General features: G+C 35.7%; 1 protein-coding gene across 1 annotated transcript in view; it reads left to right on the top strand.

Moving 5' to 3' along the window:
- The first annotated feature begins 1919 nt into the window (after positions 1 to 1919).
- The window catches only part of PRKG2 (protein kinase cGMP-dependent 2), a 107658-nt gene continuing 96254 nt past the window's right edge, over positions 1920 to 13323 (top strand). The window contains exon 1 of the mRNA XM_074272729.1: positions 1920 to 2027. The gene's annotated coding sequence lies outside the window, so the exon portion shown is untranslated. The remainder of the gene's footprint in view (positions 2028 to 13323) is intronic.

Raw genomic sequence — 13323 nt, forward strand, 5'->3', positions numbered from 1 at the left:
ATTTTTGTCCCCAAGTTTGTGTGTCTATGTATGTATAGGTATTTTTCCCTTTAAATAGTTCAGATGAGAGTGAGCTGCGCCCCTCCCCAATTTTCTTTTTGTTTATACAGATGTCTATTTGTGTGCCCTGATTTTATGGAATAATTTCCCCCAATCTTTCTTCCCTCTCACCCCCTCAACTCCAGTTTATTCCTATTTCCTTCTTTTTCCATTTTTAAGATTATCAAGATGTAACAGAATCACTCCCAGACCTGATGCCTAATTAGACTTGCTAATGATAGGGTTCATTGAGTTGGGACACAATTTTATCTCCCTATATTAGAATATAAGCAGTTTATCCTTACACTTTTTAAACTTTTAAAAACTCTTCTTTTTGAGTTTAATGTGACTTCATATTTTTTGAAAGCCTGGAAAAAGTATACAAATCAGGTGTTATTAGTATATGTGATTGGGAAGGAAAGATTTTGAACTAATTTTTTTTCTTCCAATTACTACAAAAACAAACAAGACTACTTATGAAACTTAATGGCCCTATTCAGACTTTTATTTGTGCATGTCACACACACATATATGTAGGTTAAAAAGGTATGCAGTAATTCCACAAATCTCTATGGTCACCAAGTGGTGTAAAACCTGAGAAACTTATGTGAGAAAATTCTCTGGATACCCAATGTGGAACAGCCGTTCACATTATTTCCTAATCACCAACATAGAAGCTTCCTTTGACCAGAAAGGATTTTGCCAGTGAAATTCCTTAGTGGAGACAAGAGGGAAAGGAAAAAACCACACTAAGGTGTCAGCTTCAACCCTCAGTAAATAGTGTGGTAGTGGTGGGGGATATTTTTAGGAAACCATCATGCAACCCACAGGAAAAAAAACAACAAATAATCAAAAAGCAAAGGTTAAGACATTACCTGCTTGCTAAATCACCCATGCTCAAGGCCAGGGAAGTTTATGAGGGGGGGATTAAACTCTCCCTTCCTTTCAAACTCACAAACTCTTGCCTCCATATCATGTGCACGGATAAACTGGATATGAGTTATAGCTCCAGAGTCCAGGGTGGGGTCATTTTAAAACTGACATGGGCTCACATGTTTTGCAGAAGGGCATTTGTACAACATCTCAGGGAAACATATCAGCGATCTGACAAGGGAGGGGAGGTGGAGAGCATTTGCTGAAAAAAAAAACAATCTTAGGACATTGGGGTGAAGAAAACGATGAGCACTTCGTTGAACTGCCTCCTCTTTCCCATAGCACGCACTTAAAATAATAAAAATAGGGATAATGATAATAACAATAATCTCCCCCGACTGCTTCTAATCACGTTGCCATCTCCCCACTCCTGGAGCTGTTCCTCTCCCCGGAGCAGGGGTGTAAAGTGCAGCCTTCAGCTGAGGTGTCTGCCCTGGGTGCGCGCACATCTAGTCTGTCGTGTTTGACCCCACCCTCCGGCCACCCAGAGCCCCACTTTTGCAGTCAGTAGTCTCTCTATGACCCCCGCCCTCGCCCTCCGCCGCTTTCCTCCTCCTCTTTCTCTTCCTTCTCCTCCTCCTCCTCCTCCTCCTCTCTTCCCTGCTTCCTCCAGGCAGTCACAAGAAAAGCCTCAGCTCCAGCCGGCAGAGCGCGCAGCGGAGGGCGCACGGAGCTCGCTGTCAGCTACCCACGGCCACACTTCCCAAGCCTCAGCAGCAGTGGAGCCAGGCGGCCCGAGCTGCCGCCGCAGTTATCCTCTCACCGGCCCCAGCCCGGCCCGGGGCTAGGGCGCCCGGGGCCGGCGAGCGACGGCTGACAGTGGCTGCTCACACTCTGCTCCCGCTTAGTCTCCAGGCGCCCTCCCGCCTCTGCCTGGGTACAGCAGCCAGCCCGGAGGGAGGGCGGCTGAGAGTGAAAGGCGGCGAAGGAGAAGCCGGCAAGTAAGGGGACAAAGCTACTCAACTGGAAAGTTCCCCCGAGTCTGAGAAGGTTCCCCTGTCGCCGGCTGACTGAAGAAGCTAGACGAGTCAAGGAGCTAGGGGCCACTGAGCCGGGTGAGTGTGCAGGGTACGCCTATAATGGTCCCCAACTGAACGAGCCTTCTGCATATTCTGTGTGCGTGTGGGTGCTTGTGGTGTCGGCATTGTGTGGGAGTATGTGGCGATGTCCAGTGAAGCTAAAGGAAAGGAGACTGCTTGTGCCCAAGTGGGGATGGGAGGGTGCAGTTGGGGGCGGGGGGCGAGTGGGAGAAAAGCTTCCTTATACTCAGTTTCTCTAAAGCAGCTGTCCCAGGTTTTTGCTGTGAATAGGGAACACTGAGATCCCTTCTGCCTCCCCGCTGCCCGCTCAGGGACGTCCACCCCAGCTTCATGGCAGCACTGGGCAGGCGGGCGAAGGGAAGGAGTCGTCGTACAACTTGTAACTTGTGCAGGTTGACGTTGGATGGCTGGGGTCTGTGCATCTTTGGTCAGCGTCTCTTGCGGGAAGAGGGTTGCAGAAATCCAGTCTAATCTTTGGACGTGAGTCATGTTGGGATTAGGAGAGAAACCCACTGATTTGGGTGCCGGCACTAGATGGCAAGAAAAGTCGATACGGAACAACGAGCAGTTTCTATATAGAGTTGTAGGGTCCAGAGCTGCAGAGAGATTGAATAAAGTGTAGAATCTAATAAAAGGATCAGGACCCCTGTTTTCAGTCAGTTTTTGATAAAATGTTTCCCCAGGGCGTCTCTTAGTAGTAGAAATGATTGCAACTTTTACTTTAAAAGGTTTGGCTCACATGGATTTTTTATGTTCGCAAAGTACTTTGCAGAGTTAACTAGCATTTATTAAGTGCTTACTATATACCAAACGTTGTATTAAGTACTGAGAATACAAATACAACAATGCTATGAGACAGAAAAAGATGTGTTGTTATTCTTACTTTGCAGAAGAAGACATCTTCCCAAAGTTGATAAGAATTCAGATGTGTTTGAAAGCTTTGACTTGAATCTTTGGCTCTAAATCTAATACTTTTCTCATTACTCTGGATTACTTCAGGGCACTTCTTTTCTTTCTCTTTTTGGTTTTGTCTAATAATGTATTCAAAAGAAAACTCACCTGACCAAGGATAAAAATATAGATGCTTCTAAGACCCTTTTGAGTATCATAAATCTGAAAGGGACCTTGGAAGCCATCTAGTCTCTTTCTGACACTTTAAGCATGAGGAAACTGAGGCCCAGAGATAATGCTCAAAGATGCATAGCTAGATCATTTGGCTCCAGGTTTCTTGATCCCAGAACCAAAGCTCATTCTGTAGCAGTCACTCAACCGTTATTATTGGTTGCAATGTCACTCTTTAGATCACTAAAGTAATTTCTCTCCTTTGTGGCACTGCTTATATTAGCATAAAATCATTGGAGGTTAGGAATATTGATGAAAATCTATGTTTAATATACAAAATTATTTTTAAAAATCCAACTTACTAAAATCTCTGTGGAAAAAGCTGCATAAAAGGGAAGGGGTTTGGCTATATAATAGCAAACAACTTTTATTTTCAAAATTTAGTGTATCTAGTTTTTTAGCTTAGTAATTACTTTTTTTCCATTACGATTTCTGCTGGTCACTAATAGTTATCTGTTTTTTATATATTAGTCATTTTTCTCTAATGAAAAAAGTATGTGGTAGAATATATAATATATTCCTTTCAGATCAAAACATAGCTAAGAAAAATATAAACCACAAAGAAATTAAGAACTGAATAGAATTTCAAAAAAAGTTAGATATTATACATATCTAGTCTATCTGATACTACTGAATGGAACAGTGAAAGGACTGTATGTATTTCTCAGCTGTACATGGCAAATTTGCAAAAAATTGATCTTGTACTAAGGCATAAAAACCTTGTAAACAAGTATAGTCAGCAGAAATATTAAAGACATTCTTTACAGATTATAATACTAAAATTATAATCAATAAATCAATTTGGTGCAAGTCTTAAAACTTAAATGAAAATAAATTTAACCATAAAGGATTGATGGATCAAATAAGATCACAGAAACAATAAATGTCATTAAAGAAAATGACAATGAGATGACATAATAAAACATTTGAGATGTAGCCAAAGCAATTTTTATGGGAAAATTTATATCTCTAAATGCTTGCATCAATAAAAGGGAGAAAAATAGATCAGTGAAATAAATATGTTAAAAGTAAACAGACTAGAAAAACAACAAATCAAAAAACACAATTAAGTATAAAAATAGATATTCTGCAATTCAAAGATGAGATAAATAAGACTGAAAAGCAAAGCTCCATTGAATTAATAGAACAAGGAGATATTTTTTCTCCTCAGAGGAAAAAAATCCTAAACCTAAATAGACAATCTGTTAGTTAATTTGCTTTTGAAAAGAGAGGAAAAATCTCCAAAATTAAAAAAAAAAAAAAAGAAAGAAAGAAGGAGAATTAACAGCAGAGGAAAAGACAATAAAGATGCCAGTTCTTTGGTTTTTAAATATGTTGACCATATTAAGAAAAGTTTCATTTGTTACTATGCTTTCTGATGATTAAAAAAAAAAACTCAATGCAGTTATGGCAAAAAATTTCAATTTAGCTATTGCTATAATTGTCATTTTGTCACTAATATGGCCTATTATTATTATGGTTTTTCTTAATATTAAAGACACTGTATATTCCTGGCAAAAGTCCAACCTGTTCATAGCATATACTTTTTTAATGTGTTGCTGTACCAATTCCGTTAATATTGAAAAATAATTTTGCAACTATTAAAGACATTAGTCTGTAATTTTCTTTTTCTAGCTTAGCAGTTCTCACATTATAGTTGGTAACTCTGGGGTCCCCAAGACTTTGTTTTAGGTGATTAAAAAAAATCAAAACTAGTTTTGTAATCATACTAAGATATTAAAAGTTTTAATACAAATATACAAAAACATATAATATATTATCACTATACTATATAGTATATATAATATATACTATGTTGTAATAGTATTTATTACATATAAATATTTATATGTAATATATTATATATAATATAATCATTATAAATAATATATATACTAATATATAGTAATACTATAAGTAACAGTATGCTATAATAGTATATAATAATAATATATTATACTATTACTTATACTATAAATAAAAATATAATTATAAAAATAATTATTAAGTTACATAAGAATATCTTTGGAGGGGTTCTCAATTTTAAAATTTATTCAGGGGTCCTGAGACTAAAAAAAAATTGAGAGCTCCAGCTAATCTTACTATCGTTTCAATAATCTGACTATATTTAATTTATACAAAGAGATTAGTAAAAGCTCTTCTCTTACTATTTTTGCAAACAATTCAAAACTGGAGTCAATTTATCCTTTTATGATTTGATAGAATTAGTCGTAAATCCCCTTTCCCCTAGAATCCTTCCTCTATTAATTAGTTTATAAAATTTTTGCTGCATATTTTACTTACAAATTGAGACCATTTGTTAAGAACTATCTCTCCCTCTCATATTTTCATATCACTTAGACATCTTTCCCAACTATTTCACCTTCACCTTTGTCTTGCCTTTATCAAAACAGACTGCTGGACATTCATTTTTTTTTAAATTATAACATTTTTTGACAGTACATATGCATAAGTAATTTTTTTTTTTACAACATCATCCCTTGTACTCCCTTCTGTTCCGAATTTTTCCCCTCCTTCCCTCTACCCCCTCCCCTAGATGGTAGGCATTCCCATACATATTAAATATCTTATAATATATCCTAGGTACAATACATATGTGCAGAATCGAAATTTGTTGTTGTTGCAAAAAAAGCATTGGATTAGGAAGGTAAAAATAACCTGGGAAGAAAAACAAAAAAAAATGCTCACAATTTACACTCATTTCCCAGTGTTCCTTTTCTGGATGTAGCTGATTCTGTCCATCATTGATCAATTGGCATGGGATTAGCTCTTCTCTATGTTGAAGATATCCACTTTCATCAGAATACATCCTCATACAGTATCATTGTTGAAGTGTATAATGATTTCCTGGTTCTGCTCATTTCACTCAGCATCAGTTCATGTAAGTCTGTCTAAGTCTCTCTGTATTCCTCCTGTTGGTCATTTCTTACAGAACAATAATATTTCATAATATTCATATACCATAGTTTACCCAACCATTCTCCAATTGATGGGCATCCATTCATTTTCCAGTTTCTAGCCACTACAAAAAGGTCTGCCACAAACATTTTGGCACATACAGGTCCCTTTACCTTCTTTAGTATTTCCTTGGGTGGACATTCATTCTTGATCTCATCTCCTCTATTCTTTTCCAGAATTTTCAGTCTTTTTTTCTGGCTCCTTATTTGTCACCTACAAACACATCCTTTAAAAAACTCTCAGTTGAACCAAATATCCCCATTAAATATCATTCCATATTTTGTCACCTTCTTGGCAGATCATCCCCCAGTATATATAGCCAGCATTAATCTCTGAACTCTATCACAATCAAACACTACATTTCAGACATCTTGAATTGGTTGTCCTGGAGGGATCCTAAATTCAGCATGTCTAAAATGATTCATTATATTAGCCCTCAAGCTCTCCTTTCTTTCTAACCTTCTTATTATTATAGAGAGAAATACCATCTTTATTGTCAACCAGGTTTACAACCTTCAAGTCATCCTTGATTCTTCTCTCATACTCATCTCACATAGCAAATTTATTGTCAAATCAAATTGTTTCTACTGTCAATATGTCTTGTATACATCCCTGTTTCTCAACCTGTGTAGCCACTGTACTATCATAGGTTCTCATTGCCTCTCAGACAGTTGCAGTAGCTTTTTAATTGATCTCTAACCTCAATTTTCTCTTCATTCTAATACAAATTCTACCCACTTGCCAAAATAATTTTACTAAACTACTAGTCTGACTTTGCCATCCCCTTACTCCATAAATTCTATTGGCTCTATTACCTTCAAGGTCAAATATAAGACCATTTATTTGATATTTAAAGCCTATAATGACAATATATAATGAGTATGAATATATGGGTTGTCAAAATGACTCTTATGAGTTCTATGATAGATTATCTCTGGGATATTGGACCATCTTCCAAAAGAGATAGCAGTTCCTGAGTTGAGGGCATTAGAAAGGGTGATGGGGCCAAAAACTATTCTCTCAAGTTTCTGAAAAGAGTATCCGGTTAGAATTATATCTATTAGCCCTGCTAAATATTGCTGGTCTAAGATAAGAAAACAAAAACTGGTCCCTGGTCCTAAGATGACACTTACTAATAAACCAAATTTTTGTTGTTGTTCCTTAGTTGTTTCAGTCTCTTCATGACCCCATTGGACCATACTGTTCATAGGATTTTCTTGGTGAAGATACTGGAGTGGTTTGCTTTTTCCTTCTCCAATAGATTAAAGCAATCAGAGATTGAGTTATTTGCCCAGGATCAGACATCTAGCAACTATCTAAGGTCAGATTTAAACTCAGGTCTTCCTAACTTGATTCAGCACTCTACTCAGTAAGACATTTGGTGCCCCAGGAAACCAAATATGGCTACACAAAAATTGTTTCCTGATTGCTAATCCTAAAATTACACTGTCCAATAAACCACATTCTAATTAGGCAAAACCCACCAAAATATTGAATATGAGCAAATCCATTTATCTAAATGAAACAAACAGAAATTGTAGTTTTATCAATTACAGTGTACTAGGAAATATGCAAGTCAATAAACTCTTTAAATTGGAACAGGATATTTCAATTTAATCCAAAGGGAAAGCCTAATCTCATTTATAGGGAAATTTTCAAAAGTCTTGGGGGAATGGGTAATCTGGAAATCAAGGATATTTTGAGGAGATGGCTTTTGCTATCTATCTGTAGCTTTCAAAGTCTTGCAATATATCTAGAGATGGTCTCAAAGAGAATCTTACATCTGAAGACGACATGTATTTCTCCAAAGCTCTCAGGAGGTACACTTTTGTTAAATTTTTAACAATAAGGTCCAAACATATGTATGAAAGATACATTTTAAAATTTAATCTGCCTTATTAACATTTTTCCTTTATTTTCTTATGCTTAATCAACCAAACAATAAATCAAGCCCTGATTTGTATCATTTACTCTTTTCTGATTGGTAAATTATCACAGAAGAAATTTGACAATCAGCTCTTGAGAATTGATTTGAGCTGCTACATATATCCCTGATGTCTGCCCTACTCAGTTCCCCCATGTGTCAGGTTGTGCTTGGCATTCTCTTCATTAGTCTGGAGTCAGACATATGCAGCAGCCTGCTAAATACCCTAGGTTTACCTAGAAACCAAACCTATGAAACCTAGCCTATACTACTTTTCTATTACAATATATTCCCCACACGCAATTTGTTCCAGCTGTGCTAGTATTCTTCCTTAACCATAATACTCTGTACCTTTCTGGCTGACCTTCACTCCTGGAATGCTTTCCTTCCTCATTCTGACTTAATTTCTGTCTTCCTTTAAGATTCAGCTACATCTTATCTTCTTCAGGAATCCTTTCCCATTCCTCTCCTTTGCCTCTACCTAGTCCCTTCACTTGAGGTTACTTACCATTTATATTCTAATTTATCTCACATGTGCATATTTGAACATTGTGTCTCCTCTTAGAATGTAACTAATAATAATTGTAGGTTTTGTTTTGTTTTGTTTTTACTGAGGCAACTGGGATTAAGTGACTTGCCCAGAGTCACTTAACTAGGAAGTGTTAAGTGTCTTGAGTTTAGATTTGAATTCAGATCCTCCTGACTTCAGAGCTATCCACTGTGCCATCTACCTACCCCATAATAATAGTTGTAGTAATAATCTTTATAATAGTAAGGACTATTAACTTTTTGTGGTTGTTGTTCCTAGAGCTTAGCACAGTGCCTGGCACATAGGAAACAGTAGATGTTTATTGATTTACTAAATGACTATCAATTTCACTTATGAGTTGTTAAACTTCTTTTTCTGAGATTTAGCTATTTGACTTCCCTATTTCATGTTCACTTATTCTGTTTATTTTATATTTTTAGAAATACGTATTTCATTATATTATCAATTTTGTCTTAAATGATCAAAGTTATAAGACAATTTGTTATGTAGTTTTTTCTTTTTCCCTACAGAGGAGCACAAAGCTTTTTAGAGACATTCTTTTGTTCTGCTTCACATCTTCATCCTGATAAAGGATGAGGGAAGGCTTATTTAAGTTTAATAAGTGGGAATACTGAGTCAGAGTAGCTAAGTGATTTGTCCATGGTAATTCATCAAGTTGACAATAGAGTTCACAGTTAAATAAAGGTTTCATTTCCTGAATCACTTTTCTTCACAATCTATCCTGTCTTTCATGCAAAATGACAATGCTGGAGGAATTCTGTTTTTTGGTTTTTTTTTTTTTGTGTGTGTGTGAAAGGGACTAGAACTCAACTGTCCCACAAATATTATGGGAATGTTTTAAAATTCTACCAGAAGGAGCAGCAAAAAACACCCTAGAGAACCAGAACAACACAAGAATGCTACTGGAAGCTTGTAAAGATTCTGAGTGGAGATAAAATAGGAAAGGTGGAAGGGCCAGCTACCTGGAAGCTCATTTCAGTGTCACAGCAGGAGAGAGGACTAGTGGAACTCTGCCTACATAACCCAGATGGGGTTCTTTCTCTTTACATTTTTGTAGGATTATGGGAGCCAGAAGCAAGCATTTATTGAGCATCTGCTAAGTACTTTACAAATATTATCTTATTTGAGCTTCACAATGACTCTGGGAGAAAGGTGCTATTACTATTTCTATTTTATAGTTGAAGAAACTTGCTTAAGTGACTTACCTAGTAAATGACTGAAATTGGTTTTGCATTCAGATCTTCCTGATTTCAGATCCAGTGCTCTATCCACTGTACCTCTTAGCTTCATTAACAATAGCTAGTTTTAGGTGTTTTAGATATAGTCTTTCTGTTCCTGTTTACTTCAGTTTGCTTCACATAAGTCTTCCTGTGCTTCTTTGAATTCCTCATATTCTTCATTTCTTATCGGGCAATAATATTCCATTACTTTTATGTGTCACCATTTATTTCCAAATTGCTGCTATGGATATTTTGGCATATAAGGAAATGTTATTTCTCCCCTTGACCTTGTTAGTCAAAGATTTCTGGATCAAAGGAAATAGGTATTTGCTTTTAAAATCATAATTCCAAATTGTTTCCCAGAATTATTGTAATTATTAATTAAAATTGTTGAATTTAGGGGCAGCTAGGTGGCGCAGTGGATAGAGTACCAGCCCTGAAGTCAGGAAGACCTGAGTTCAAATTTGTTCTTCCTAGCTGTGTGACCCTGGGCAAGTCACTTAACTCTAATTGCCTCAGCAAAAAAGAAAAATAAAAAAGAATTATTGAACTTATTTATAGCTTCCTTGATGCAGTGTTAGAATGCCAGTTTCCTCAAGATCTTTCAGATATTGTCTAGCCCCATTTTTTTGTTATCTTTGCAAATTTGTTGGCAATTTTGATGTGTATTGCTTTTTTTCTTTAGTAATGTGGTGTAATCTCTTACTAACATGTTAGTAGTTTGCTTTTTTTTTTTTTTTAAACTGCTTACCAATATTCTTTGATCACTTATTGGGAAATTGCTCTTGGCCTCATTTGCTATATGTCAATGTTAATATGTTTTTACTTTGACTATAGTACCAATATTATGGATTAGAGACCACAAGATTGAGTGATGGAAGTGACCTCCCTTGCTCTCTAATCCATTTCATACTTGAAAACATTTCCACCATAATATATTTGATGAGCAACTTTAGTATCTGGAACAAGAAGGAAAAATTCTTTATTGCTTGAGGCAATCCAGTCCACTTTGTCCATATTTATTAGTTTCCCCTAATATCAAATCTTAGTTGTCCTCTTTGCAACTTTTACTCATTACTGGTTTTGTTCTCTGAAGTAAAACAGAACAAATCTAATCCTTTCATCAAATGAGAGCTGTGCAAATACTTGGAAGACAGTTGTCCTGTCCCTCTGGGTCTGCCTTTCTCCAGCCTAACTAATATCCCAAATTCTTTCATCTTAACCTCCTTGGACATAAAATTAAGACCTTTCACTATTTTGGTTTCCCTTTTCTGGCCACTCTCCAACTTATTAATGTCCTGTGAAACTCCCTAGAAATGAACATAATCCTCATGATAAGACCTGACCAGGGTAGAGTATGGAGGGGCTATTATTTCCTTTTTTCCTGGAAGTTATACCTCACTTTTAAAATCTCATTAACTTTTCTGGTTGTCAGATTACACTGCTGAATCATATTAAGTCCACAATCCACTAAACCTCTGAAATCCTTTTCAAGCTGCTATTTAACTATATTGTCCTCATCCTGTTCTTGTGAAGTTGCTTTTATGAACCCAATTGTAAGACTTTACATTCATTTATATAAAATTTGATTTTACTAGATTTAGCTCAATGTTTTAACCTGTCAAGATCTTTTTGGGACCTGGCTCCTTTATTCAATATGTTAATTAACTCTGTCATCTGCAACTTTGATGAGCCTTATGCCTTCATCATTTTTGCCTTTATTCAAGTCATGAATAAAAATATTAAATAGCACAAGGCCAAACTTCTTCCTGATTCCTGAAGTAATCCTCTAGTGACTTCTTGCCAAAATGACATTGAAGCAAAGAATACATCAGTACTCTTTGAATACAACCATTTAGCCAGTTCTGAAATCATCTAAATGCATTATTCTAATCTACAAAAGTCTATATTTCTCACAAAATAGTATGAGATAATATATCAAATGCTTTGCTAAAATATAAGTTAACTATATAGCATTTCCTTAAGTTACCAATTTAGTATCAGTCACAAAAGGAAATAAAGTTAGTCTGGCATGACTTATTTGTTATCACTTTTCTTTTCTAGATGTTCAGTTAGCATCTCTTTAAAAATTCATTCTCTAATTTATTCAGGAATTGAAATCAAATTAACTTGTCTGTGATTTTTAGGCCTTTCTTTAGTTTCCATAGTCTTTAGGAAATTATGGATATTTGATTCAATGATTTTCCCCCAATTCCCAGAGAATATTCCTTTCTTTTCCTATCTATATTGATTTAGTTAATGCAAAATCTTTTTAAACTTCATTTAATAAAAAGCTATTTCTTTGTTTTTTTTTTAAAACAAAGCTTCTCTGATCCTAGTTATGATTTTGAAATGCACCTTATTTTATTTTCTTCTGATTTTTGGTGGGGAAGGTATGACTTTTTGTTATTAGTTCATTTTGATCTTATTGTGCCATGTTGTGTCAAATGTTGATCTAAAATTTTCTCCTTAAATTGTTTAACAGTTTTCTCAGGAGAGCTTACCAAATGAGGGAGCTTTTTCTCAAGTAGTTCATGTTCTTAGAATTATCTAAACAGGGTTATTGTGTTTTATTGTGTCTGATTCTTGCTGATCTAGTTTGTTCTATTAGCCTACCAAATTGTTATGATTATTGCTTTATAATATAATTTAAGGTCTAGAAGTGCTATTCCATATCCATTTTACCTTTATGAACTTAATGATAACTGTGACTTCTGAACTCAGAGAACTAGGACTCATCCTCTTTCTCCATATCCCTCTCAGGTTTCACTATCTGCATGTCAACTGGATTCAGTGCCTAAAAAAGAGATAAGATTGCTTTTCTCACAGTCTTTGGTTCTTTATACCCACACCCCTCAGCACCCCTGGAACCCTGGGAAAATTGCTTAAAATTTAAGTTTGTATTATGTCTAGGATATCCCCCAAATAGTGAATAAATAGGTGCTTATCAAACAATGTAAACATATAGATATATTTCTTCCATATAAAAAGATGCTTAAAACATACATGACCCATATACATTGGTAGAAAAAAGAGCAGTAGAAATAAGGCAACTACCATTATGCTCTCTGGGGGAGGTGATACTTAAAATTTCAAGATGTGATACAAATTGACTTTATGCTTTCTAAACCATTCTCACTGAGTTAATATTATGGTGATCCAGATCAGGGATTGGGTCCATTCTCTTATTGTTGTTATCTTTTATTCTTGAAAAGGACCAAAATGAGATCACTGTTAGAGTCAAGTCAGTGAGTCTGACTGTGGCTAGTCAGACTAATACAAGCTCAGAATGCTCTTCAGAGGTTGGATACAAATATGAACTTTGCATGTTTCTTCTGAGCTAATCAAATTCTGTTTTACTCATAGAGGACAGCATCTTCTCCGATGAGACATACCATGCTGAGTGGTCCTGTGGCATTGTTTCCTATGTCTTACAATCAATTCTAAAGTTCTTGAGAGTGTCCTTATATTGCTTTTTTTTTTGGGCCATCATTTATCTGAGTGTTTGTTCTGTAT

This window comes from Sminthopsis crassicaudata, chromosome 6 (assembly GCF_048593235.1).
Source record: "Sminthopsis crassicaudata isolate SCR6 chromosome 6, ASM4859323v1, whole genome shotgun sequence".
Lineage (NCBI taxonomy): Eukaryota > Metazoa > Chordata > Mammalia > Dasyuromorphia > Dasyuridae > Sminthopsis > Sminthopsis crassicaudata.